Source organism: Myotis nattereri (assembly GCF_964212035.1).
Source record: "Myotis nattereri genome assembly, chromosome: 21".
Classification (NCBI taxonomy): Eukaryota; Metazoa; Chordata; class Mammalia; order Chiroptera; family Vespertilionidae; genus Myotis; species Myotis nattereri.
Genome location: NC_138097.1, coordinates 3,125,570 through 3,146,427, shown reverse-complemented (window position 1 = coordinate 3,146,427; position 20,858 = coordinate 3,125,570). Strand labels below are relative to the sequence as shown.

Here is a 20,858-nt window from a genome sequence, read left to right as displayed (position 1 = left end):
TTTCAGCTATTTATATGCAAAAATCATACATTAGGGAGGGGTTGCATGCAGGAGGGTAAGAACAAAGAAATTCCAAAGGGTCTGGTTTGTGTCTTGATAGGGATAGGGCATTCCTGCCTGGTGTTTTCACAACCTGTTTATCTCAAGGTTGACTGAAGCCTTGTTTACTCAGCCTGCCCTTTGTTGGGGCTATCTCCTGAAACAGCCTTAGGGAGGGCGTCATTCTCTCTGTTCCTATCTCTAATGGGGGAAGCCTAGGGAGTTGAGATAAAACAGGCAGCTAGGCCTGGCAGCTGGGCCTGTGCAGTTTGTAACATTCTTTCACCATGACTTCTTTGCCATATGGAACCAAGGTTTTGAATACCGAAAGGAACATTGTTTTTCTCAATTTTTATCCTGTGTACAAATTTAAGCCAATTTGTACTGCATATTTAAACACTTAGTCTACATTGTTTACATTCTCCAGCACAACTTTTTAAGTCTACGCATTCAATAATACATTAAGTGATGTCTAGGTTTGTAATATTTTTAATATCCCTGGTGTAAACATGCTCATCATCAGGGGGTTCAAACTTCCTAAAAGATGGCAATGACTTCCCAAACTTCCTAAATCATGGCAATGATCATGTCCCTGTTCATTGCCATCATTTAGGAAGTTTGAACCCCCTGAATGTGATAAGACATCTCAGTAGTCCATCATTTCCAACATTTGGATAATTTTCAACATACTGATACAGTGGCGACAAATTTGCTCAAGAACTTTTTTTTTTTTTATTAAATATATTTTATTGCTTTTTTACAGAGAGGAAGGGAGAGAGATAGAGAGTTAGAAACATCGATGAGAGAGAAACATTGATCAGCTGTCTCCTGCACATCTCCCACTGGGGATATGCCCGCAACCCAGGAACATGCCCTTGACCGGAATCGAACCTGGGCCCCCTCAGTCCGCAGGCCGACGCTCTATCCACTGAGCCAAACCGGTTTCGGCAAGAACATTCTTAATAAAACAGTAAAATAATGAGAAGTGTTAAGTTTTAAACATTTTTTCAAAGTTTAAGTATATTTGATTTTAAATGTACTTATTTTGTTGTTAATCATCACCTAAAGGTATTTTCCATTGATTTTTTTTCTTTAAAGAAAGAGTGGAAGGGAGGAGGAGAGACAAATATAGATGTGATGAGATACATTGATTGGTTGTCTCCTGCATGCACTCTAACAGGCAGCCAGATTGAGCCTGCAGCTGAGGTGCATGCCCTTGACTAGAATCAACCTCCCCAACCCCCCCGACCCTTTGTCCTTTGACTAACGCTCTATCCACTGAGCCAAAGCAGCTAGGGCTAAAATGATCAGCGCAGGTATGCCTCCAGTAGAGGGAGGCCAGACTGTGGCTTAGGCCCGCTCCCCATGGGGAGCAGACCTCAGCCATCAGTCAGACATCCCCCGAGGGCTCCTGGTCTGCGAGAGGGCGCAGGCCAGGCTGAGGGACCCACCCCCTGAGTGCACAAATTTTTGTGCACCAGGCCTCTAGTAATACATAAAAATAGTGGAAGAACAAATTGATGTTTCTCTCTCCCTCCCTATTTTTTTTCTCCCTCTAAAATCAATGTATTTATTTTATTCCCCAGTTAGTTAACACACATGTAAACACCAGTACACTCTGAGGGCTCGTGGTGAACCAGCAGCCAGGGTTCTCATGAGGGCAGAGCATGCAAAGATGGAGAGAACAGCAGGAGAAGTGCTGGTACTGTCAGTGAGGAGGGTGGGGAACCAGGGCTGAACTGCACAATCACCCACAGGGGATGATGACATCTGTGCTCCCTGAGACTAAAACCTATGGAAAAGTTCTGGACCAGTACCTGCCCCTGTGGTCACTGCACCTTCCAGCCAGAGGTAGACACTGGGCTATTTTTGATTCAGGGGGTTGAGGAGTCCAGATTACTCTCAGATGTCAAGGCTGGGAGCAGCAGTGGCAGCTGGGCAGGTAGGTGTGGGCAGGAAAAAGCCCAGAGCAGTTGCCAGGGAGAGTTGGTGCTGGGCCATGTGTGTGGCTCTGAGACCCTCTCTAGTTCTAGTCCAGGCTGGTGGCCACTCTGTTCTTTGGGGCCATAGTTAGTGGGACCTGGAGCAAGCTCTGCTGCAGGAGGGAGGACCTGGGAGTCTGCATGTGCTCTAAGAAAACTAGTGACTCAGGCAGGCCCAACCTAGTCCACTGTAATGAAGTGGTTTAGCCACTGATCTGCTTGGGGAGGGAGAGGAGCCGTCTCTGCAGAGGCTGAATCTTTTTTTGTCAAGCATGATGGGTCACTGGGTACTGAACCACGTGGTCCTATTGTGAATTGCTAGTCTGGTGAAGTTTAGTGACTAAAGAAGGTTGTAGATATTTATCAATCTAGTGAGAGAAAATGGAGGATAATCTAAGCCCCAGGAATGGATGAACTGAAGGAACAGTTCATAGAACCCCAGTCTGAGCAAAGGTGGGGAGTTTGAGAAGACTCTGATGGCAGGAAGGAGGTATGGAGTGTGGAGGTGCTGTTTAGGGAGGACTCTAAACCTTTAAGGAGGCGCTGGAAGATCCTGAATCCCTGGAAAGGAATGAGAGGATGGGTGCATATAGAGGAAAGCTGAGGGTGAAGTATGCCACCTAGGAATGAGGAACTGGATACCCCTGGAGAGGACTGGGGGAGTCCTATGGGACTCCTGGTCCCTGGAGAGCAGGTAACGCCCCTGGCCATGTGAAAGCAAGGCTGACACCTAATAGAGGAAGGTGCCTGGGGCTGCTCAGAGCATCATTCCAGGATCCCCTGGCTCTGGTCATCTACTGGGCTTGCATGGCCACCTGGGAACCCTGGGTCAGGAAGGAGAATTACACCCAGTTCCCTGTCCAAGGACACTGAGCAAATATATGGAGAGACCACATTTATCACAGGTTCATACACAATATGAATGGAAACCACAGGATCACCATTGATGTTTGTGGCATCAAGTTAACCATCAGCCCCGCCTAATGGAGCACTCACCTGGGCAATGCAAAAGGTAAAGGTACTTGGAGGCAAGGTAGTGACTGATGTTAATGTAAAAGAATATGGATGCTGGAATGCTTGCAGTCCTGTACCCTCCCCAATCAACATACTTAACATGTGGATCTTCACTTCAACCGTAGTAGGCGGGGGGGGGGGGGGGGGGGAGGACTGAGGCAGCCAGGGATTTACCCAGGGTCATACTCACAAGTGGGTTCTGAGTTTGCTGCCAATCACATCTGACCAAACTCCATTGTTGGAAGTTCACTTCTTTGAATCTTGCCAGTGATGGTTTAGGGAAGCTCTGGGACAATGTCCACCTGGATGAGGAGAAAGGGATCCATCATGACTGACTTCCACTGTCATTTCCTACCAATCCCCACTCCTCTTTTTGTCCCCTGCACAGCCCCCAGAAGAGTGTGGCACCATGTGGTGGCCTTAATGGAGTCCATCAAGTATGTCAGGTTCTTCTGCTGACCCCATGAAGTTGGCTGTAGCCCTTTGATGTGATTTGACCAATGAAATGTGGTGGGGATGCAGCCTGTCCCTTCTAATAGATGAGTTTGGAAGCACTGAGACTGGCCACTCTATCTGTCCTTCTCTGATAACACCTAGGAGGTACCTATTGTTCGGTTTGATCGAATCATTGAATCAATAGACCCTCCCCTAGGAACTGACCTTTAGACCACTTCACAATGGACATTCCACTTGTCTAGACCACAATCCACTTGCTAAGACCATTATCTCTCCCCTCCGGACTTCCCAGGATCTGGACCTGCACAGACAAAATTCTCCCCAGAAAAAGCCTTTAAAAACCACTGATGCCCATCACTGGGGGCTATAGCCATCTGGGGCTCAGCCACCTGGTGTGCGGATGATGGAATAAATTCGTAATCCCTCACCATTCTGGCCTCGTGCATTCCTCCTTGGGTGACCTAACATTTGGTTCCGGAAACCCAGGAGGGTTCTACGGGGATGGGGAGCCATCATCCCAGCTTCAGTCACCCCAAGCTTGCTATTTGATGAGCAGTAGGCATCAGCAGGTCGTCCAGGGCTTATCTCTGAATCCTACTCGAGTGACTTGATTGCCGGCCTTGATCAGGCCTCTCTCACTGACTTCTTGAAAGTCTCTCATCTCAAAAGTCCTAGTGCTAGGCCAGAAGATTCCTCAGCCATTTGGCTATGGGTCCTTCTGGATTGAGGACACCCAGTCCAGAGGGTCACCTCTCATTTCTTATGGTGAATTGTTTAGCAGCAGGAACGCCTGCCCTAAACAGTCACCTTTGGATTTGTGGACTGTCACTCACCCTTCCTCTCTGTGGGCCACGCACACTCCCTCTGCACACTCACCAGGGAGAGCATGCCCAATCTCCTCACTTTACTTTGTAATACTGTTTGGCCACAACATAAACTAGATAATAAGTCTCAATGGCCTGAAACAGCTCTTTCAATTTAATACACTGAGCAATTTAGATAATTGCTGCCCTCAATGGAAAATGGTCAGAGATTCCCTACATCCAGACCTTTTTTCACCCTTCAGTCCCAATACTCTCTCAGTCCTGCTCTACCCATCAGACCTTTAGCCTTCACACAAAACATTTTACCCCTAACACTTCTGATTCTGAATCTACTTTTGACCCAGCAGACCACCTACCTCCATCCCCTCCCCTCCCTCACCTGCTGTAGATTCCCAAAACCCAGACCCTCCTAACCAGCAACCACCTTCTCCCCCAGTCCCTGAGAGCCCAAACCCTGAGAACTTGTTCTCAGAACACCCAAAGACTGCCTTCCTCAACAGCTTCTTCTATTCCTGTGCCCATTCTACCCTAAGGGAGGTAGCAGGAACTGAGGGCATAGTCTTTGTCCACGTCCCATTCTCTATGTCCAGCCTCACACAGATTGAAAGGCATCTCAGGTCTTTCCCACTGACACGACTGCCTTTCCTAAGGAATTTGAGTGCCTGACCCCGTCCTATGACCTGACCTGTCATGACATCTATGTCCTCCTGTCCTCCTCTACAGAAATTTACCACCTTAGACTCCATCTCCCCAGAGGGAGCCCTTCTTCTAAACACCCATTTTATATTCCAATCAGCCCCCAACACACACCATAAACTTTGAAAAATAGATGCAGGTCCACAAACCCCTCAAATAGACCTCATTAACCTGGCCTTTAAGGTCTTTAATAATAGAGACAAGGAGACCCAAATCCAAAAACAAAAGCGAGATCAGGCCAAGGCTGAGGTCCAGAAGGAAGCCTTCCAGCTCCTAGCCACCACTCTCAAGAACCTCAAACGAAGTACTGGTCCTCCAACCGAGGGTAAGTCAGGGGCAAAGCCTCCTCTGGGCCCATGCTTCAAATGCAACAAGGAAGAACACTGGACCAAGTCCTGCTCAAACCTGAGACCCCCGGCTGTGCCCTGCCCACAGTGGCCTTTCCTTCTTAGGAAAGGCCAATGGAAATCAGACTGCAGTCTGGCCCCTCTGGGTTGGACCTCAGCCAGTCCAACAAGCCACCCTCTGGAGCTCCCAGACCTCCTGGGACTGGCCACCGAAGAAGCTGCCCAGGCCCTGACAGGGCCCCACAGACTTACATCACAGGACAGAGCCTCTGGTAACGACTATGGTGGCAGGTAAGCCCATCTCCCTTTTAATTAACACTGGGCCACTTATCCTGCCCTCTCCAAATTCGCTGGGACCCTTGTCTACTCCTCAGCCTCCATTATGGGGTTGACAGGTTAGTCTCACAGCCATTAGCCACCTCACCTCTATACTGCATCTTACTAAATACCCCCATTCACTCCTTTCTCATTCACCTCTGTGCCTGGCCAAGGCTACTATGCATCCCCTTCTAAAGCCCAGTTTTCCCAAACCAGTCACCTACCTCAGTTTCACTCTCACCCCACAAATCGGAGCCATTCCTTGGACTGTAAATGCCTTCTCTCCTTATCTCCTCCATGACTGTCCCCTCCTCTGAACAAGAAATGGTCTCCTTTGTTGGGCTCTCTGGATACTTTCACCTCTGGGTTCCCAGCTTCAGTCTTCTCCCACTGAACAGAGGGACCACTCATTGATCCTTTAGATCCCAAGGCCAGCATTCTCACCCCCTTAATGCCCTGAAAACTGATCTGACCTCAGTGCCTTCTCACCCCCACCCTTCACCCCGCTCCACCCTTCCCGAAGAACAACTTTCTTTACTGCAAAACTACAAATGCTTACTTAATAGTCCGGCTATTATCAGAAGATGAGCTCATTATCACCCAAACCTTAGCATGTCATCTCTAAGGAAAAATATGGCAGTTTTGAGTCCAAGTGTCTAGAGGCCTGGGATCAGGCTGCGAGGCCTGCTCCCTCCTCCCCCTGCCTTTTTGCAAGCCTCATATGGCTATACATAATTTTTCAAAGTCTTTGGAAACTTAAAGGCTTGGAGCACTACTAGGCTAAAGGATAAACATCTAAATATTTTAAAGTACCATAAAATACTGAAACACTAACTGCTAGACACATGTTAATTCACCTGCTCTTAGTTTTTATTACAGAAGGTCTCGTGTACTTTGTTGAATGTATATTTTCTTGAAAGTAAGAGTGTGTTTAAAGAGAGTTCATACATGTAAATCTAAGAAATGTTGGCTGTTTACTTTTTAGTTATTGAAAAATTAAGATTTCTAAGAGTGAAGAATTCTAATACATTTTAAAGGAAAAAAAAGAAAAGAAAAGCTCTGTACAAGGTATGACAAAAAGAAAGAATATTAGAGTAGAAATACTTCATGGAAGGTCGGAGGCATGGTTATGCATTTTTGAAGGACATAGAAAGAAGGTAATTTGAAAGTGTGAAATTTGTGAAGGTTGCATATGTACTGAGAAGGAAAAGAGAAATGTTGAAAGAAAGAAATAAGTTCTAAAGTTAACTATTTAAAATTTAAACAAAGGCTAGACCCACTAGCTAATGTACAGCCTGTCTATAACTAAAAAGCCCTTATCTCCCCCCTCACAAGGACAGAAGGGAGGCATAGAGGGGGAAAGAAAAAATAAGGAGGTGGGAGCCATCTTACTATGATTATGAGCAAGAACGCCTGAGGTTTCAGCCTCCAAACCTGGCAGGACAAGGTTGCTGGATTCTTCTTACATGAAACCAGAATATTCAGCAGCAGAATTTTAAGAGAGGGGTGTACATAATGCCTCAGACCCCCACCCAGCCTGCTCTTCAGATTGGCTGGGGGTGGGGGGTGGCATCTGTACTTCACAGGTCAAACGTATAGTTTGCTTACTTTGCTTTTTAAGAAAGGTGCATACTTTAAATTAGCTTTTCACAGTATAATGAAGGCCGCACATAAACTCGTTCATATGAGAAGCCAATATTTTATGAGCAACTGGTTCTAGTAAAGTCCAAAGTAAAATTTGCATAGATACAAATGAGCACTAGCCAAAAAGAATGTTGTTTAGAAGTAAATTTAAGCTTAAAAAGAAGAAATTTAAAAATCTCTTGCACAACTATTTACAGAGTAAAGTAAAAGTTATTATTCAAGCATTAAATCTTACCATTAGTGCGATACCATAAGTAAAAAGAAAGTTATTTTTACTTGAAATGTATGCATTGCCATATTGGCCAACATGTCTCTCCACCTGTTTTTCCTTGAAGGCAACCAAGTTGGTTGCTCTGTTTGAAAGAAAGTAAAAGTCTTTAATGTAGCAATTTAAGGTTTAAAAGTAAAAACAGCCCTAGCTGGTTTGGCTCAGTGGACTGAGTGTCAGCCTGCGGACCCAAAGGTCCCAGGTTCGATTCCGGTCAAGGGCACATGCCTGGGTTGCAGGCTCGGTCCAACATGCAGGAGGCAGCCAATCAATGATTCCCTCTGATCATTGATGTTTCTATCTCTCTCTTTCTCTCCCTTCCTCTCTGAAATAAAAAAATATATATATCTTAAAAAATAAAATATTAAAAAAAAAGTAAAAACAACAAGGATTAAGGTTCAGTAAAAATAAGAAGTTAAGCCAGTGAATGGGTAGGAAAGCAACCCCTCCCAGGCTCACATCCCTCCCCTTTCTAGCCTTCTTCAAAGTCATACACTGCAAAGGACACTAAGTAGGGAATGATCCCACAATACAGGTAAATAACAAAGCAGACCAGGAGGCCAAAGCTTCCATCTCCCAGCTCTTACTTAGCAAGGTGTGGTACAGAGAGTGATATGCCCTTGCAGAGGGCATGTATATTTATGGCTGCAGGGCCCTGACATTGACATAAGAGGGAATGAATGATGAGTCCATTTCTGGTGATGTCTGGGTAGTATACGGTGAATTTCAGTTTAATTCCTGAAAAGAGGGTGTGTTATGATGGTACATTCCTGTTAGAGAGTTTAGGTGAAATTTATGTGCTTAGGTGAAATTTATATTCACATTGCCTTTTGTTGTTGAGGGCTGTTACAGTGATCAATAGGAATGAGATAGCATACATCAGTGTCATCTGGGCTTGAAAATCTCCACTGGCTTTGGAAGGGTGAACGGTAAGACAGAAATACATTACAGAGATGGTGAGTTTGAATTTAGGAAAAGAAGATGATAAGGAAATAAACTGTGCTCATCATGGCATATTTGTGTTACCTTTGATTTGTGCCTCTGGGAATGAAGCTATGTGAGAGAAGTGTGGTTCAAATAATTATGTGCAGTAGGCAGTGCAAAGTGATAGCTTCAGAAGCCTGGGATTGGATTCAAAAGATTGAAGTGTGACGCCATAATTTTGGGGGTCTTGAAATGAGAATCTGGGGGACAACAAGAGTAATGACTGATAAGAACAGTGTCAAATCACTCACACTCTCCTTATGGACAACATCTCTCTGCACCCTATGTTCATGATACCCACTGCATTGAAAAGGGGCAGTTCATACATATGAGTCCCAGAGATAGGTATCATCTACCAGGTATATGCTTATCTGCCCTTATTGTTGAGGGAAGACTCAGTATCAGTAAGAATATAAGGAGAGAGTGACTTTGATGAGACCAAAGCCTGGTATCTTTTCTCACGTGAGTTGAGGGAACAGATGGATGTGGATGTTGGGGAGTATGATAAAGCTGATCATGTACTGAACTGTGCCCATTGTGACAGGATATGAACTTAGAGCAGTGGTTCTCAACCTTCTGGCCCTTTAAATACAGTTCCTCATGTTGTGACCCAACCATAAAATTATTTTCGTTGCTACTTCATAACTGTAATGTTGCTACTGTTATGAATCGTAATGTAAATATCTGATATGCAGGATGGTCTTAGGCGACCCCTGTGAAAGGGTCGTTCAACCGCCAAAGGGGTCGCGAACCACAGGTTGAGAACCGCTGACTTAGAGGCTGTGGCCATCACCTTATCTCAGGAGGAGTGGGGCCTCCTGGATGAGGCACAGAGACTTCTGTACTGCAAGACGATGCTGGAAGTGTTTGCACTGGTATCATCTATAGGTAAGGCCTTCACATCTCTCCTAGTGTCCTGAAGTGATGTCCTCTCTTCCTTTGTTCTCCAAACATAGCTTTCTCTCTCCCACAGCCAGACGATGGGCTCTGCTAGTTTTCACCACTGTCCTATCAAATGTGCTGTGCCTAAGAGTGCTGAGTTGTGTGGAGAGCCCTGAGCAAAGGAGTCCTTGAATATCACTCCAACCCATTACCTCAAATAGTGCAGGAAGTGTCTTGGAGTCAGGATTGTTGCAAACAGCTTAATGGATCCAAGTTTGCACTTTCTCTTCCTGGGAGGGTGCCTATATCCATATACCTGACTTCCACGTCTTCCCTCTTCCTTCAGCTAAAGGTTCTTTGTTATTGACTGTGTCTTCACTTACATGAACCACGGAAGGTTCTTATAAGACCATCCTTCAATTGTTTGTAATATTCTCTTCCGTGAATACGATTGCAAGCTGTGTTGGTCAGGACCAGTGCTGGCTGCTCACCTCTGTTGTCTTTCAGTAAAACTCAGAGAATATTTAGGTTTTATGTACTGGTACAGTAGAAGGTGCAGGGAGAATCCTGGTTCTTTTACAGGGGAACATGTAAGATGATCTCAGAGAAGGCCTGGCTCTGTTGAGTTCAACTGAGGAAAAGTGTGACATAAAGATGGTGTTTAGATCATACCAGGAACCTGCTCATTTCCAACAGAGTTTAAGTGCAAGTGCCAATGGCAACAGCTAATTTCTGCCTTTTATTTCCCACTTGGACACTTTGCAGATGTGTCTTTTAATCTTTGACTTAAGGGCTTTTACTGCCCTTACCCTGTGGCCTTGCATCACCCATCCCCCTACAAGGTTTTCTCTGAAGTACTCTCCAACCTTGACCTGCACATGTGTTATGAGGTGCACACACATGCTTAAGTAGACCTCAAACACCAGTTACTCATTTATTGAATTTTACTTGGAATAAGATGTAACCAACCTTCTGCACAGGTTGCCCATATCACCAGCAGGTAAGCCCTGCTGAACACTGTTAGCAGAAGGATGAATTGGCGATCCTGCTTCTGCTCCATGTGGTGCTTGCCATGTTTGTATCATATTTGTTTGAGGTCTTCCTTGTTTTGTGATTGCCAATGGCCCATAACTTTACTGCAGCATCTTATAAATCTGCCCTGCAGATATTTTATTACCAGCGAATTCCATGAATCCAACAGAATATGTGTAACACACTTTTGTAATGGGACTTCACATGGTCAAAATTCAGTTCTTCAGCATTTCTCTCTCTTCAGGTTTTTGGCTTAAAACAGATGATGAGGAGGCCTGTTCTCAGCAGAGTGTATTGGTACAAGGAGAGTCACAGGTCAGGGCCTCTAAGATAGCTCCAGCACCCCAGAAGACACATCTGTGTAAGCGGTGTTTCTCAGTCTTAAAATATATTTTGCACCTGACTGAGTCACATGCAGCATACTTTGTGCCTTCTTCATTGACAATGTGTGAGAGACTTCTGTTTCACTGTAAACCATCACCAGCAACAGAGGGATGCCAGTGGAGAGAAGTCTTCAAAAGAAGCTATGGACAGGGCCTTGTTTGTGAGCAGGTGCACCTTCTATTTATCAGGGATGCCTGCAACCACCAGGGAGGCTGGGAAAGATTTCCTAGCCATTGCAGAGCTGTTGCAGCCCCAGGCATCTCTTAATACTGAGTAGCCTCACAGTGGTAGTGAGATTTCACAGAAATTTCTCAGTGGAAAAGGTCATCACCAGTGGAGCAAATGTGAAAATGCTACAAAACACAGACATAAATTTGTTTAACATCAGTATGTCTGCTCTGGCGAAGTGAAATATGAAGGTTACAATTGTGGGATAGTTTTTACATGTGTCATTAACCTCAATCGACAATGGAGAGTTCACATTGGAGAAGGTCTTATGAGTGTGCTGATGGTAAGAAGCCCTTTCATTAAAATTCTTCTCTTACTGAATACCACAGAGTTAAAACTGGAGAAAAACCTTTTTCTTTCCTCTGGGGATTGTTTCGTTGTCCCTGATTCCCAGTGCATGCACACTAAGAGCCAGTGACTCCAATTCTTGGAGCACGCGCAGGCAGGGACCCTGATTCTCGGCGGGAGGCCACACCAAGCAACTGAGACTCCGATTCTCAGCACAGGCACAGGGGGACTCTGACTCCTGTCAATGCCAGGGGATTATGATTTTTGGCACACGCCAGTGGGGTCTCTTTTCAGCATGGCACGGGTGGGGTCCCTGATTCTAGGTGTGTGCATGAGGCTGCACTGATCACCAGTGACTCTGTTCCTGGGTGAGCATGGCTCCCACCAACCCACAGCAACCACACGTCTTGGTGTTGGAGCTCTTCAGTGACACTCAGGTGGCACAAAGCTCCCACTGCACATGGCCCAGGCCCCTGCAACTCAGCGTCTGGCCCTTCTGGTGATAGTTAGAATGGGGGGACAACGAAACAATCCCTAGAGAAAAGAAAAATAGGAATCACCAAGAAAGGAAATAAGTAAAATGGAGGCATGCAACATGACAGAAAAAGAACCCAGGGTAATGGTTGTACAGCTCATACACTGGATAGATGAGAAAATCAACAACCTATGCAAAAATCAGAAGAAATCAAAAGTGATATAGTTACAATAAAAAACACCATGCAATAGCTAAGATTTGGAAACAGCCTAAGTGCCCATCAGCAGATGAGTGGATTAAAAAACTATGGTACACAATGGAATACTACACTGCGGTAAAAAAGAAGGAACTCTTGCCATTTGCAATAGCATGGATGGAGCTGGAGAACATTATGCTAAGTGAAATAAGCCAGTCAGAGAAAGATAAATACCACATGATATCACTCATTTCTGGAATATAGAGAACAACATAGACTGATGAGCAGGGACAGATCCAAAGACAGAGAAACAGGGATCAGACTATCAATCCCCAGAGGGAAAGTAGAGGAGGGTGGGGGTAAGGGGAAGAAATTAACCAAAGGACTTGTATGTGTGCATATAAGCCAAACCAATGGACATGGACAACAGGGGGATGAAAGCATGAGTGTGTGTAGGGGTGAGGTTGGGGGTTAATGGGGGGGATGAGGACACACTTATAATACCTTAACCAATAAAGAAAGATTAAAAAAAAAAAAACACCATGCAAAATTGTCTCCCAAAAATTACATTGAATTACATAACCTCAACCAATGTTAAATTACTATGTCCGTTTGTGTACATCTCTGCCCCAAAATAAAGTTTCAATCTTTTAACTTGTGTCACTATGAAAAGTAAAAGCTTAACTTATGTGGATATTTTTGTCTATTTGTGAATTTGTTTTTCATGTATGAGTCATTTAAATTTCTTCTATCAACAGATTCTGGCTTTTTTATTGATTCCCTATTGGTTGCCTTTTAAAAAGATCTTTGAATTATAGAGGTCTTATGTTTGAGACACATTATGCCTTAAGACTTCCCCACTACATTAGCATTAAGGAAAACATTCTCTTCCAATACTTTGTGATTTTATTGTATGTAAGTAAATATTTAACCTACCTGAAATTTGTATTGGTGTAGAGAATGTAATGAGCCATCTTCTTTGTTCTCAAATGGCTAGTTATCACAGTGTATTTAATGAATGTATTATTCTACACTAAGTATGAGATGAAGCCTATATTCCTTTAAATCTCCACATATACTTGGATTTATATTAGGACATTTTATTTCATTTGACTTACCAGTATTATCTATATTTTTTTCCCACTCTCTCTTTTTAGGATTTACTATAAATCATTAACCTATACAAATTGTTATTTACCAACACAATTTTTAATAATCTTAATATTAGGTATTAATATTAGAAATTTTAAGATATTATATTCCCATTGAAAGAAAAAAGTACAAAAAACAGAATCATACTTTCTTAAAATCAGAATTAACAGCTAGTTTGTGATCATTTCTCTAGCTTCACAGATGTTTGAGGATTTGATCAAATTCTTCTTTCAGAGAAACCAAGATAGCAGCATAGGTAAACACCGGAGATTGCTGCCTCGCACAACCACTTCAAAAATACGACTAAAAGATGGAACGGACATCACCCAGAACCACAGGAAGGCTGGCTGAGGGGAAATTCTACAACTAGAAGGAAAGAGAAAAGCATACCAAGACTCAGAGGAGGCGCGGTGCGGGAGTAAAATACAAAGGTGTGGAGGTGCGTGTGGAGCAGGCTGGCAGCTGAGGGCATGGCTGTCTGTTTCAATCGGGAGGGAGTCTCAGGCTCTGAGCTCCAGTTCCGGGCAAGTCTCTGGGGACCCAGACTCATATGGGAGAAGTGGGACTGTCTGACATCGGTCAGAATTCGAGGGTAGCTTTCTCTCTGAGGTACTTGCAGCGGTTGCTGGGACACTGAGAGGCAGAGCCTCTGAGGACGGGACTGAGAGCAGCCATAACTGCTCGCTCTGCCCGCCCTATTGCTCCCCTGGGACCCGCCCCGCCCAAGCCTTGCACAGAGGCATTTGCTGAATAGCCTCAGGCAAAGGCTAGATTAGCACCTCCCTAGAGGGCAGAAGTTCTCCCATTGCAGACACAGCTGATTCTCACAGCCAGTTGGCCTGGAGGTCAAATCCCCGCCAGTGTTACTTACAACAATCAAGGCTTAACTACAACAAGACTGTGCACAAAGACCACTAGGGGGTGCACCAAGAAAGCATAAAAAATGCGGAGACAAAGAAACAGGAAAAAATGACAGAAATGGAGGAAAGCAAAATGCTGGATATAGAGTTCAAAACCACACTTTTAAGGTCTCTCAAGAACTGTCTAGAAGCCGCTGATAAATTTAGTAAGGCCCTCAAAAAGACTGGTGAGACCGCCGATAAATATAGTGAGATCCTCAAGAAGTCTAATGAGACCCTTGATGTTGTGATAAAGGACCAACTAGAAATTAAGCATACACTGACTGAAATAAAGAATATTATACAGAGATCCAACAGCAGACAAGAGGATCCCAAGAATCAAGTCAAAGATTTGAAATGAGAAGAAGCAAAAAACACCCAACCGGAAAAGCAAAATGAAAAAAGAACCCGAAAATACGAAGATAGTGTAAGGAGCCTCTGGGACAACTTCAAGCATACCAACATCCGAATTATAGAGGTGCCAGAAGATGTGAGAGAGCAAGATATTGAAACCTATTTGAAGAAATAATGACAGAAAACTTTCCCTACCTGGTGAAAGAAATAGACTTACAAGTCCAGGAAGCACAGAGAACCCCAAACAAAAGGAATCGAAAGAGGACCACACCAAGACACATCATAATTAAAATGCCAAGAGCAAAAGACAAAGAGAGAATCTTAAAAGCAGCAAGAGAAAAACAGTCAGTTACCTACAAGGGAGTACCCATACGACTGTCAGCTGATTTCTCAACAGAAACTTTGCAGACCAGAAGGGAGTGACAAGAAATATTCAAAGTGATGAATACCAAGAACCTACAACCAAGATTACTTTACCCAGCAAAGCTATCATTCAGAATTGAAGGTCAGATAAAGAGCTTCACAGATAAGGAAAAGCTAAAGGAGTTCATCACCACCAAACCAGTATTAAATGAAATGCTGAAAGGTATCCTTTAAGAAGAGGAAGAGGAAGAAAAAGGTACAGATACAAATTATGAACAACAAATACGCATCTATCAACAAGTGAATTTAAGAATCAAGTGAATAAATAATCTGATGAACAGAATGAACTGGTGATTATAATAGAATCAGGGATATAGAAAGGGAATGGACTGACTATTCTTCGGGGGGGAAGAGGTGTGGGGGATGCGGGAGGAGACTGGACAAAAATCGTGCACCTATGGATAAGGACAGTGGGTGGGGAGTGAGGGCGGAGGGTGAGGTGGGAACTGGGAGGAGGGGAGTTATGGGGGGAAAAAAGAGGAACAAATGTAATGATCTGAACAATAATGATTTAATTTAAAAAAAAACACACAAAAACACAAGTTCTTCTTTCAACAGTAAATCAAAGAACTTAAATACCAGATCTGACCAATGTTGTACTCTGCCAACCAGACAACTGTACCTTATGAGAGTCTTTATCAAATAATGTGTAACCAAAAATGGGAGCTAGATTCATAAATTTGAAGACCTTTGAGACTAAGCTAGGCATAAAATTGAATGGACCCCAGCCTTAAACTCAGATGGTTGGTTGGCAACAACTCAGTGTCATCACTCATAACAACATGCATCCCACATGTAGAATGAAAAGATTACAATACTAAAGGCACAAATACACAAATAAACAATGTTCTTTAACTCTCCGTTTCTTTAATTTGTAGCTCATTCATTGGATATATAAAATAGGTGATGTGAAGGCACTTATTTTTGCAAAATGGAAACAATGCCTATGATTTGGCTTTATTATAATGAATAGACATGAAATGCTATTTGAACAAGAAACGAAAGTACATGGTTTTTTTTTTACTTATACAAAATAAAGTATCAAGTTTTCCTATTAAAAAAAAAAAAAAAAAAAGAGCCCTAGCCGGTTTGGCTCAGTGGATAAAGTGTTGGCCTGTGGACTGAAGGGTCCCAGGTTCGATTCTGGCCAGGGGCACATACCTGGGTTGCTGGCTTGATCCCCAGTAGGGGGCATGCAGGAGGCAGCTGATCAATGATTCACTCTCATCATTGATTTGATGTAGAATTTACACTTGATTAAATGAAGAGATAAATCATCAAAATTAACTGAAGAGGGAAACGTGAATGAATATACTATCAACCATGAAGAAAAGCCAAAAAGTTATTTTATAAAATCACCCCTTCCTGCCCTGGCTGGTTTGGCTCAGGAGATAGAGCATTGACCTGTGGACCGAAGGGTTCCAGGTTCCATTCCTGTCAAGGGCACATACCTGGGTTGGGGGCTCAATCCCCAGTGGGGGGCATGCAGGAGGCAGCCGATCCTTGATTCCCCCCCCCCCCTTCCTCTCTGAAATCAATAAAAATACATTTAAACTAGAGGGGGTGGGTGGGGCCCGCTCCTCCTCCTCCTCCTCCTCCTCCTTTTTAATTCTCAACTAAGGATATTTTTCCATTGATTTTTAGAGAGAGTGGAAGAGAACGGGGAGGAAACAGAGAAACATCAATGTGAGAGAGAGACATCATTGGTTGTGTCCGGCACACTCCCGGACCAGAGCCAGGGAACCTGCAACCAGGTACACGCCCTTCACGGGAATCAAACCCGGGACCTTTCAGTCCGCAGGCCGACGCTCTATCCACGGAGACACACCAGCCAGGCCTGGAGATGGCTGCTCTCAATGCAGGTGACAGTGGGCTCAGCGCTCCAGGGAGGAGCGCGATATTGATCAGACAAAGACGCAGAAACCCGGACTCCAGGGAGATGGCGCCCAGAGAACCGCCTGGGGACAGAAGGAACCACCCCGCAGCCCATGGGCCTCTTCCTCCCACGGCGGGTCCCTGGGTCTGTTTGCGCCGCGCCCCGCTCCCACCCCACCGCCCCAGCGCGCCTCTTGGAGCGTCCCTTACCCAACTGCGCCAGAGGGGGCACTGCTGCTGGTGAGTGAAGCCAGGTTAAGTCCGAGAGGCGCGGATCCGGCTCCCCAAACACGGCCCTCAAAAGCCGGGCGCATGTCAGCCCGCCCGCCAGCAAAAGCGCGCGTGACGCCCGCCCCGCTTCCCCGGCGCGTCTTCCCGGTCTCCCCGCAACAACGTAGCTGGGGCGGCGCCAGCGGCCTCATTTGCATACGCCGCGGCTCCGCCAATGGGCTGCGCTGGGGGCTTTGGGACGCGGTGCTGCCAACCGCCCGGGCGCGAGGTGCGGGGGTGACCCGGAGGAGGCGGAGGTGGTGGCCGCGGCCCTGGGGGCGGGCCCGGCGGAGCCCAGCGCGGGGGACCGGCCCTGGCGCCCTTTCCGCCGGCGCCGCGCGTCCGCGAGGCCCGGCCCAGCGCAGAGACCACGCACTTCCGGCAGCGCGCGGCCGCGATGTCGGTGGGGACGCTGAAGAAGCAGATACTCCACGCCAGCCAGGTGGGGGCGCGCAGCGGGGCGCGGGAAAGGGGGGGGCTGGGTCCCCGACGCTCCGGGACCTGAGGGCTCCAGATCTGCCCGCCCAGAGTGCGCGGGGGTGGAGTCAGGGTCTCGGGGCTGAGAATGTGGCGGGCCGCAGCGTCTCCGCGCGGAGAGGGGGGCGACCGGGGACCCCGCTTGTGCCTCTCCCCGCCTTGGGCTGGGTGGAGGACGCAGGGAGTGCTGGGTAACCCCCGGGCACGTGCGGGCCGGGGACCCCCCCGCCACCCCCTGCCTCGGGTCCCGCCCGCCCGGGGGCTCCCTGCGCGTGCGCCTAGTGATGGATCCGCTGGACTGCGCCTCCCTCCGGGCCAGGGTTCCCCACCGCCGTCCGTCCTCCCCGTGCCGTGTCTCCCAGGAGCTCCGACCTGGCTCCCAGGTGGGGGGACACCTAGGCCCTACGGACGCGTCCTCAGTGTTAGACACCCCCTCACGCATGCGCAGAGGATTGTTATCGCCGGAGGGGGGAGGGGGCCGTCCCTGAGAGCTTCCCGGAGGAGGAGAGATGTCCTGGGAGAATGAAGTAGAAGGAGCAATTTGTGGTTGGAGGTTGGGGGCTGGGAGGAAAGGAGGAAGGGCGTTCTGTGCTGAGGAAGCAGGAAAACTGGCCTGGAGGCGTGAGGTGTGTGTGTGTGTGTGTGTGTGTGTGTGTGTGTGTGGAGAAGCCAGTTTGTATTCCAATCCTGCAGCCTCTTCCGGCCACGGCAGGGCTCTCCCTGTAAAACCTGTTGTATCCTGCACCCCTGGACCTGCACTCCGGCTCCCCCTCCCCACCGCCCCCCAATGTTGCTAGAAGCAGGTGAGGGACATCCTTTGGAATACACATTCCTGAGGTCTCACCCTGCGCCTCCACACATTGGCTCCTGAAAAGCTGCTGGGATGAGCGGATTCTCTTCTTGTTGCCTCAGTCCCAGGCCTAGGCTCTCTCTTTCCTCATCTCTCCCCGTCCCTGGGTGCTGCCTGGGTGATGTCGGGGTTCCGGCTGGGAGCCCTGGGTGGACAGGGGTGCTCTTCTGGGAGGTAGTCCTACAGGAGGATCAGATGGGGAGGGGAGATGGACTCCCTGCTGATCCTGGGCGCTCTGAGGGGGTCTCTGGGGGCACGTGTATCTCCTGACCTGGGACAAAGGGTGTGAGGCCGAGACATACTTTTTTGGCCTTTCCAGCCTAAATGGAGATTTAAAAATAGAAGTGCAGCCCTCACTGGTTTGGCTCAGTGGATAGAGCAAGGGCCTGCAGACTGAAGGGTCCCGGGTTCCATTCCTGGTCAGGGCACATGCCTGGGTTGCAAGCTCGAACCCCAGTTTGGGGTGTGCAGGAGGCAGCCAATCATTGATGTTTTTATCTCTCTTCCCTTCCTCTCTGAAATCAATAAAAATTTTAAAAATAATAAAATCAACTTTATTTAAAAGTGTGTGTGTGTGTGTATATATATATACATATATACATATATATATGTATATATATATATATATATATGTATATATATGCAAATAGAAGTGAGAAAATGCACAATGAGCTAACTAGGGACTCCAGGCAGCACCCACCTTTAGGGACATATTTAGTGCAGCACTTGATGAGTGTGGCCACTCAGTTTATATCCACAGAATGAATGAAACTTTGGGTTGGGGGAAGGAAGGATAGGAGAATTCAGGGGAGAGAAGGGTGTCATGGAAACCCAGAGAAAGGGATGTCCACAGTGGGGCTCTGAGCTAGGCATTGAGGAGCGACCTCAGGTGGGGTGCACTGTGATTAGGTTTGTCACACCAGCTTCCTTCACAGGGAACTCACCTCTTTTAATATGTACAGTAGAGGCCCAGTGCATGAAATTGTGCAGTAGGGTCCCTAGGCCTAGCCTCGTGCAATCAGGGCCGTCTTCTGCCCATTTGCCAGTCCCCAGGCTGAACACCACCTCCACCACTGGGCTGTCAGGCTATTGGGATCACCAGCTCATCCCTGGCTGCTTGGGGGTTCAGGCCTGTGGGAAAGCGGGTGCCGGAGACTTCACCTCCATGTGTGTGCGCTGGGCTGGCCGCTGATGGGACAGCGCTGCTGCTGCTGGGGCTTGGGGCACTGACAGAAGCTACAGGGCATGCCCACAACCTACCTGCCCTGGCGTGAGCGGCCCGAGCAGGCAGTGTGTTCCATCAGTGGCCGGCCTGGCGCACGTGCTTGGAGGTGAAGTTGTCAGCACACGCTTTCCCGCAGGCCTGAGCCCCCAAGCAGCCAGGGATGAGCTAGTGATCCCAACAACCAGTCCAGTCCTCCTGCCACCCACCCCAATTCCCTCATTCACCATCGCTGATCCATTGGAGCCTGAGGGCCGGGGACATGGACCAAGAGGTCAGCCGTTCAGCCCGCTCACCAGTCCCCAGTCCCACTCTGCCGTTGCTTGCGGCCATGGGTGGGGGGTGTAGGGACTGAGAGGTGGTCCGTGCCACCTCATGGTGCCTGGTTGAGCGGTCATTCTGGTCGTGACGCTTATGGCCTCTGGCCTTTTATTATAGAGACTAGATGTCTGGTGCACAAAAATTTGTGCACTCGGGGGGGGGGGGGGGGCGGGGGTCCCTCAGCCCGGCCTGTGCCCTCTCGCAGTCTGGGACCCCTTGGGAGATAACGACCTGCTGGTTTAGGCCTGCTCCCGGGTAGCAGAGGGCAGGCCCAATCCCAAGGTGCAGCCCCTGGTCGGGCTCAGAGCAGGGCCAATTGGGGAGTTGGGGCGCCGCCCCCTGTCATGCACAGATCAGGGCGGATTGGGAAGTTGCGATGCCACCCTCAGTCACACTCAGGGTAGGGCCGATTGGGGGGTTGGGGCACCGCCCCCTGTCACACTCAAGGCAGAGTCGATGGGGAGGTTGTGGCACCACCCGCTATCACGCACAGAGCAGGGCCCATCAGGGGGTTGGGGAGCTCCCCCCTGTCACGCACAGAGCAGGGTCCATCAGGGGGTTGAGGAGCTCCCCCCTGTCACTCACAGAGTAGGGCCGATAGGGGAGTTGGCACACTGCCCCCTGTCACACACAGAACAGGGCGGATCAGGGGGTTGGGGCGCCGCCACTTTCACACTCAGGGCAGGGCTGATGGGGAGGTTATGGCTCTACCCCATCACACACAGAGCAGGGCCCATGGGGAGCGGGGAAGGGGTTGGGGCGCTGCCCTCTATCACCCACAGAGCAGGGCCGATCAGGGGGTTGGGGCGCCTTCCCCTGTCACGAACAGAGCAGGGCGGATAGGGAGGTGTGGCCCCACCCCCTGTCACACACAGAGCCGCAGGGGGATCAGGAGGTTTAGGCGCTGCCCCCTGTCATGCTGATCCCGGTGCCAGGAGGCCTCGTGGCTCCGCTGATC

The 20,858-nt window shown here is 47.7% G+C and overlaps 1 long non-coding RNA gene across 2 annotated transcripts; it reads right to left on the bottom strand.

Annotated features, from left to right (window-relative positions):
- Positions 1 to 17,466, bottom strand: LOC308535768. 2 transcript variants are annotated; one of them, XR_013997299.1, is made up of 4 exons: positions 16,971 to 17,466; positions 9,667 to 10,085; positions 3,226 to 3,337; positions 1 to 997 (listed from the first exon to the last, which is right to left on the bottom strand). It is a non-coding gene; the product is annotated as an uncharacterized lncRNA (long non-coding RNA). The 2 variants fall into 2 exon arrangements; XR_013997300.1 differs by lacking the exon at positions 9,667 to 10,085 and having other exon boundaries at positions 16,971 to 17,326.
- Positions 17,467 to 20,858: the final 3,392 nt, after the last annotated feature.